At 37.1% G+C, this 8,337-nt stretch overlaps 1 long non-coding RNA gene across 1 annotated transcript; it reads left to right on the top strand.

Moving 5' to 3' along the window:
- Window positions 1-406: 406 nt before the first annotated feature.
- On the top strand, window positions 407-8,118 carry LOC141738431 (uncharacterized). Its single transcript, XR_012585391.1, has 3 exons — window positions 407-573; window positions 4,564-4,681; window positions 7,284-8,118. It is a non-coding gene; the product is annotated as an uncharacterized LOC141738431 (long non-coding RNA).
- The last annotated feature ends 219 nt before the right edge of the window (window positions 8,119-8,337 follow it).

An 8,337-nucleotide genomic window follows, 5' to 3' on the forward strand; every position in this document is an offset into this window, starting at 1 on the left:
GGGCTCCAATGAATTAACTGACATGATTAAACAGATTTATCCAAATTGAAGGAGTTTTAACAATATACTTGAATTCTGTAGCATGACAGTGAGTTACGCGTTCATTGTTTCTGAGCAGTTTCTTGCCGCTTCAGCACCGTGCTTCTGTCTCCATTTTGCACTGGTATTTTTCTTGACTGAAGACAGACAGACCCTGCAACAGAATATCCGCCATGGCTGATTCTTTTCTGTCCCTTGCTTTATTATGCCCTCAAAATACTTTTCTAAAGACTGGTGCTGATTTGACAGAGCAGTGACTTTACTACAGCTGGGGAGTTGTCGGACACTTACAGTTTGTCCTTGTCAACAAAATAGGATCATGTCACTTAAGTTTGCTAGTTCTATAATAGATATTCCCTATTAACAAATTATTAATTCTGTAAACTTCTAAACAACAGAGAGATAACCTTTCTTGTATTTTGCTTGTTGTTTGCAGCTGAACCGATGTCCCACGTGTCATTTTAACATGCATCTGGAAGTCTCAAATATTCTCAAACAAAGCCAAGTTGGAGCATTATGGAATGTCATTAAAAAGTGAGTTTTCATTCCATTGCTGAGGCAAGCCTATTCACTTCTAAATACTCCTCACGGACACGGAGCAGCATGGAATGAGACAGGCAAACCTGAAGCAATAGCAAAACACGACCTTCATGATAAATGTAGAATTGCAAACCACTGGAATCTAGTGCCAAATTGTGGTTTGTGTTGCATTGTGACAGAACACTGTGAGGCAGGATAATATGGCCAAGCATTAGCAACAGTCAATTCCTATGTGAGGAATTAAAAGTTATGTTGAGAAATTGCTCACATCTGTTCAACATTCTCTATATTAATATGGCATTTTGTCTTTCAGATATAATATGGCAGTATTTTCACTTAAAAATTCAGCTAATTTTTCAGCATATAAATTGTGTGTTGTTGTCTGTGTTGTTAGACATGGACATATAAAACCAAATTTAAAAAACGTCATTCAGTCCAACCAGTCTTACAACTTTTTTTGACTGCTAACAAAACAATTTAACTGCCAAGAAATTAGTGGATACTAGATATTTTTTAAGGAGTGGGAACAAGTATTAGAACTAGAGATGATACTTCACTTACATGATCATGAAAGGCAGAAGCAATAGCCTTACAATTTTTATAGTCAGTCACAACTGGGCCGCTCAATTTGAAATGAAGATATGTCTAATCAGATCGGAGAATAAAGCATTAGAATACACTAATCGGATAACTGAAAGAGATAGAGTTAAGGTAATTGTAAGGTGGGAAGAAAAAATCCTGCAAAAAGTAACTTTGGAGTAGTTTACGTACTACCGTGAGAGCAGTGAGTTATACGGCACAGTGGTAAAGGAAAATTGAGTGGTGTCTGGGAGATAAAGTTTGTAAAGATCTCTTTCCATTTAGGAACGCCCAAGGAGTAAAGGGGAAAGGGAAGAAGACAGACAAGGGGACATGCCTCAAAAGCTGCAAAGGATCAAGGAACATAGGAAGAAAGAAGGAAAACAGATAAATAATTTTTGACAGCCATTTAAAAAAATGCATTAGGGGACAGATGAATGGGGCACAGCGGTAAGCGTTTTGGCACAACGCTGCCCTGGAAAGTGTTGAGAGTGTGAGGGAGAAAAGTAAGAAAGCATTAAACTGATAATGAGGGAGTGAATTTTGAAAACAAGATGGATAACGACATCAGTATTTGGTGCGGAAATGGGAAGTGGTAGACAGAAAACAGGACCAAAGCAAGAATCTTTCTGAGGTGACAGTAATATCTTTGCAAGACAACCAAAAATATGGGATTGAGGATAATGCAGAGAATGACCCGTAAAGTAGCAGCAAAAGTGGTAGCTGAAACTATCATAAAGTAACAAGACAGTACTGATGAAGAGCTGACAAGAGAAGAGGGGATAATCTACGATTCTCAGCTTGAAGGATTCTATTGCAGTAAGACAAATAAAGGGTCTAGAAGGTCATGAAAGGTGATAGGCTAAAAATCAGCCTTAAACACCCATAAAGAGTAAGAGATAAACCCAAGTAGATTATAGGAGGCCATTTGTGACATTTACTTTGCTTGTAATAAGGATATTTTTTTTCCTGTAGTGAATGCCTACACTAAGCAATATTAGTCTCCTGACTTTTGTGGCTATTTTGACAAGCTAAACTTTTTATTTCAAAATTACCATTATTTACTTCAAATGGCAGTGTATTCTGACTTTGTCTTTAGATTACTTGAACATTTTAAGTCTGAGGTAAGTACAACCTTTATCATAACATTTATTTTTTACTGCTTTTGCATATGAACACTTTTTGAGTTGTTTCATGAACCCCTGCAGAGGTGATTGTAACGAAGATTGTATCTCGGCTACAATTACCCTTATTAGAGAAAAACAAGAGCTTAACATTTCAGATTCTCCATTCCAAGAAACGTTGTGTGATGAAATGTATTTCTAAGTGGTGAAATACTATTTTCAGTTTATGTTTGCAGATTATATATCCCAAATGACATGCACTTAGTTTTTAATTCCTGTAACTAATGCTACTGAGGCAGTTTAAAAAACAAAGGTTGTGGTACTCCTAGTTAGTATCATTAAAATTGCATTCACTGTAGAATAAACATGTTAGAAAAAATAAAACCTTGGTGCAAATGGGTCCTGTTCCACTGTTCTGTTGATCCTAAAATGACTTTGAGTTTGCTTATAGATCAGAGCTTAGTTTGGTCTATTCATACAAATGTTTTTAGGAAGTGAAATGTGTGGGGACCAGAAAAACTAAGCAAGGATGCCAGAAGTATGGCAACCTCCAATGGGTGCATTTATATCCAGAATGATATCATGGTAGTGAATATATAATAAACACCTAGTTAACGGATATAAACTAACAGACACTGCATGAGACCAGCATATTATAAATCACAAAGCCAATGGAATGATGTAATAAGGGATCAAGTTTAGATAAAAGTATTGACTTTTACTATTGAGATATTTGCAACATTGCCAAACTCAAATGCTCAAAATGGCTCTTTTTAATTTGACTTAATCATGATATCTTTTTTAAGAAATGTACACTGTATTTCTAAAAATATTTTTATTTTTAGGATTGGGGATGGAGGGGTGAGGTTTTGTGTTTAGTAATATCAGACCACATTTTGAAGTTTTCTGTGCAATTATTATGGATTGAGAACTTCATTAAAAAAACCAGACAAGATTATTCTAGAACCCCAAGATTCTCAGAGCAAGAGCTTCAGGTAAATAGTGAAATATTATGAAACTTGACATAAAATCTTGAAAGTCTCCGGCACCACTTGTGAGAGACATTGTTTTCCATATATGTATTCGACTTAGGTATCAAAAAAATTTAATAACCTCTGAATACAGCTGAGGGTAAAGTTAGTCTGGGCAATGGAAGTCAGTGGAATCTTGTTCATGCTTTATGGCTTGATTGGACAGTCAAGGTAATATGTAATATGATATGTTGTTGTGCCTGGGATTAGCTCTATTTTCCTTTTATTTCACTGTCTGTTCAAATTAAACCTCTGCAACTTCACTTTTTCATGTCACTTCTTCTAGTCAAGCCCAAACAGAAAAGACTTAATCTAATTGACACGTATACTAAAAGCACATACTGAAAGGAAAACTAGACAGTCAACATTAATATTACTGATTTACAAGCCCTTCTGCTCTGACCTATACAAGATTCCACGGAAATCTCTGTAAATGACTCTGGGTAATGAAATATTTTGAAATCACATTACAGAAGTTCCCAAGAGGGTGGGATGTAACCAACATTTAGTTGTCATTTTCAGTAAATTTCCATTTTATCACAGTGCCCACAATTCTACTAGGGCTCTGAGTGTAATGTAACCACAAGGAAATCCACAGAGGCATGCAGTGAGGTTTTGGGGGTTTTTTTGTGTTGAGTTTTTTTGTTATGCGAATATTTGAAGGCACATTGAGTTCCTTATATGCTTTAGTAAACAATTTTCAGTCCAAGAAGGAAGACTTGAAAATACCTGCCCGTTTCATTGTTAAACAATGTAACCTGGTGAGCAGAGGGGGGATGGACAAGAGCTTTTGACAATGGAGTGGAACAAGGAAAGCCTAAGAATATTGCATGTTTTTACCACCAGCCATATTACCCACCAGCACTAGCCACAAGATCCTAAAGAATCAGTGACCGCACACTTGACCACCTCTCACTTAGGTCAGGAGTTACTGCCAGGCAGAATCTACCTCACCCAGCTAAAAGCCATAGAAATGCAAACTTACAAAATTTCTTTAGGATTCCTTCACTCTAAGGTGTTGGAAGCAGCACTTGAGATTGCTAGTACCGAATGACAGGCTTTTACTACTGCGAGCAAGGGGATAATTTAATTGGCAATACAGTTGTAAGTTCTTCCATGAGATGACTTCTAGAGAGATGAAGGACAAAAGCATAATGAATCTACTACAGTTTTATATTATTTACATGTAAATAAGGGGAAAAAAGTTGCAGTTCTTCAAAGAGAACTGTTCCCTCCTCTCTCTTCTCTAGATGACAAGTGCCATAAGGGAAGGATCCCTGAAGGAACACTCCTGGAGGCTGTGTGAGGAATATCCAGTGAGGAATGACGCTAGTCACTGAAATTTTGATCAAGAGAAAGGACTCTGAGGTAGCAACATTTTAATGTTATGTCAGTGATTTTAACTGAAGAAGTCTTTAGTGCAGGCCATTAACTTCAGAAGGAGTCAGAAAGTTCCGTCCGATAACAGCTTAATAGATAACTTCAGAAAATCCCTTTTCTTTCTCTCTTTGTTCTTGGTGGTCTTGAGGCTAGAAGCACACTGACTGTTGGTGCCTCCAGTGTTGTTGTAACTGTTTAATGGAGAAATAACACACTTTATTTTCCAGGATAACCAGTGCAACTCAGGAAAGTACATTTGTGTTTAAAAGTCGCTGACAGCTAGGGAGTGCAGCTCACGTTGGTAAGAATGATGATAGTCAAAGTAAAAAACAGAATGCAACCTGTATTTGGATTTTTAATGTAATTTTTAATGAAAAAAATAATTCTTTCTGCTTCATCATCTGCATAGTCAAAACCTGGGATTTATTAAGGCATTAAATATGAACTGGGGTTTTTTGTTCAACATTTGTTCCCTACTATTTCCATTACTCTTCAGAATAAAAGACATTTTAAGGTTGTTCGAAATTGAAAAATTATAAATTATAGCCTGTCTTTCCTTTATGGAATAAGGAGATTAATATTTAGCATGGAGGGAGGAGAAGCAACTAATATAGTGCCTCTTAATTGCATGTATATTTATAAAAAACAATAAAAGTACTCTAAACGAACTACAGAAACATTCCCTTGGCCTGTTTATAAAAGATAAAGTTCTATGTTTAAGAACCACACATTAAAAGCCAGACATTGGGTTTTATTTCTACAAGAGCTCGTCCAGTTATTTCTGATTAGTTGCTGAGACATTTTAGAAACTATCAGATATATTTATCCACATTTGCTTGGCTGACTCTCAAGGAGAGGATCAAGAAAGGAAATGGAGAACACCAGTGATAAACTATTCCCAGCAACATTCTGAAGCTGGCAAGCTCTCAAAATCATGTTTTACTGAGATTCAGATGAACTGCATTTTATGCACAGCCTTTGGAAAATGAGCTAGATTTATGCATTCTGTGCTGTGGTCCCTGAGTTTAAGATGAAATGTGTACTGAATCTGCCATGCTTTCTGTCGTTTTATTTGCTGGTAAGCAGTCATAGCGTAAGATGGCTCCAAACAAACCTGTGAAATTCAAAACCATACTTCTGGAAGTATGAATCACCTGAGCATCCTTGGCTTGTGTTGTTGAGAATGGCTGGCTCAATGGTGTACACTTGCATAATTCTGATTTTTCTGTTTATTGGTAACTTAACTGGTATTGTTAAGAGCTAACATAATTTTTATTGCCATTATATATGTAAATTTTCCTTCAAGAGTGTCTTACTAAAGCTGTTTTAGTAAATTCCTTGGAGCTAAGTATTCAAAAAGTCTGCCTTTCTGCATATACCCAAATGCTAGTCCCCTCTTTCAGACAAATTACCTGTTCACCTTGCCTCCACAGAGATGTTCTTATGGTATGCTAAATTCATATTTTGCCCCCAGATGCCCACTAAGTAGGTAGAAATGTGATATTAGGGAGAAATTCCTGTTGCACTTATTGCATAGTTTCAACTAGACCTATGATTAGTGACAACAGAACTGCACCTACAGAACAAATCTTAGGAAAAATTGTTTTTGAGTAGAAAAACATCTATTTTGTCTACATCACAGGAAAATTATTTTAATCACTAATAAAATTCGTAACATAATCTCTAACATAGTCAAAGTGACATGAAAGAGATACAAAACAACTGTGTTGTAGGAATTACAGACACTGAAATACACATTCTGTTGCTGAACTGGCCAAGACTTCCTTCAAGTGCAGCTCCACCACTCTCAAAGTCTAAAAGGGAGGATCACGGAGTTTGACACTAGCTTCATCCAAATGCTGTGTGTCACAATATCAGATCTGCTTAAAGGAGTAGATGGTATGATAGATGATATATTGCAATTAACTTTCATTCAGCAATAGTGCAGATATAAATTATATTCTTAGTTGCTACAGCAAGTTATTTATGCAAGCTAAAAATATAAAACAGAAAAGCCAGAAATTACCATCAATTAGTAAGACAAACTTTCTATGCTGTTATTCAGCAAAGAGAAGGCTTTAAGTAAAACACTTTATTAAGACAGGCATATTTCATTGCTGAGCAGTCAGTACATTTGACAAAATAACCACCCTCCGGCCATGGGGTTTCTTTTCTGCAGATTTCGTACTGCTCTTGAGAGGTCCCCAGAAGCTAAAGTAGTGGCATTTCAACAGGTCATTACTGTAATGCTACGTGGTTTAGGAGGTTACAGGTATGCGCATACGAGAGAAAAACTGCAGAATAGATGAGCATGATATAAACAGGCAGATAGAAAGCAGAGATATCTTTGGCAAAATGCAGCTCATGACATAAGGAAAGACCAGAAGACTGGTCACTGATGAGGGAGATAACGGTGCTTTCAGTTTTGTGGGATTCCTGTTGATTTCATTGTTCTTTGTGCAAAAAAAAGCAATACCGCAAACACTATCCGTGCAAACTGTTGAATTTTGGAGTGGATTAGGATCATAAAAAAACACAAAATGCCTTTTTTGGTGTGTGGAAATTGAGTTTCTGTGTTTTTCTACTGTAGGATCTTCATGAAGAATCAAAAAAGCCTGTATGTCTGGCTTTGTGTTTGGCCAACATGCACTGTGTCTCCAACCCCCTCTTAAACCTATCAGGAGCTTGAATGCCTATCTTGGCCTGGGCCCTCTGAAGTCAAACTATGTCTCCGTTTCCATCTGGGATTTCACCAGGAAGTGCTTGAAGTACCAAGCTGTAGGCTGATACCATGAGATTTGCAGACCTGAGAAATTCAGATAAGCCCATACAGGCTTTGAACCTCCAAGCCTTTTGAAGTTTGCCTGTCATGAAGTTTAACTCCACTGCTGTCTGCAGACAACACTGAAACATGAATGGAAACAGATCTCTGTTTTGAAAAGCTCCTGTGGGTGGTTTAAGGACAAACGAATAAATACAACTATATATGGAAATAGAATGTCTTCCAGAGAAGCACTCTGTCTCTTTGCACACTTGAGTATTTCCCTGCATCCATGACGACAACAGAAGCTCATAAAATGAGTTGATTTCCTGCTCACCCTTGCATTTTCATTGCGGTTGATCTGACGCAGTGATGTGTTCTTTAAACAGTCATTTCTCTATTTACACAGTCAAGCTGTTGTTGTTTACCATTTTTCCATTAAGCCGGTCAAGGGTGTATAATTGAGGGAAAATCCAGCAGTAGCCAGAAGTTGCTGCAGTAGAAGGAAGAGTGAATAACCGACAGGCATTGACAGGGACTCAGAGCATGCACCCAGCCCATAAGCCCATGCCAATTTTTTTAAAGTCTGTCAGCTCTGACTGCTATGCATAAAGGCGTAGAGTACCATGAGACCTGCTGTCCACAGTTTTTAACAAAGACAAATAGCAGATAATTTGGGAAAGTATACAAAGTAAACAGGAATGGGAAAAGTTTAGGGTCATACTTCTTCTTGCAAACCTTCTCAGATTCTAATAGTCTTTGAAAAGGGTATTTCCTAAGCTAAATGTTGCATAGACATTACATAGACATTTTTAAAGCTCGTATAGACTTTCTTCATGAATTGTGGGTTCAAAAGACTATTTCTAAGAGACAAAATCATATG

Source organism: Larus michahellis, chromosome 2, assembly GCF_964199755.1.
Source record: "Larus michahellis chromosome 2, bLarMic1.1, whole genome shotgun sequence".
NCBI classification, from domain to species: Eukaryota; Metazoa; Chordata; class Aves; order Charadriiformes; family Laridae; genus Larus; species Larus michahellis.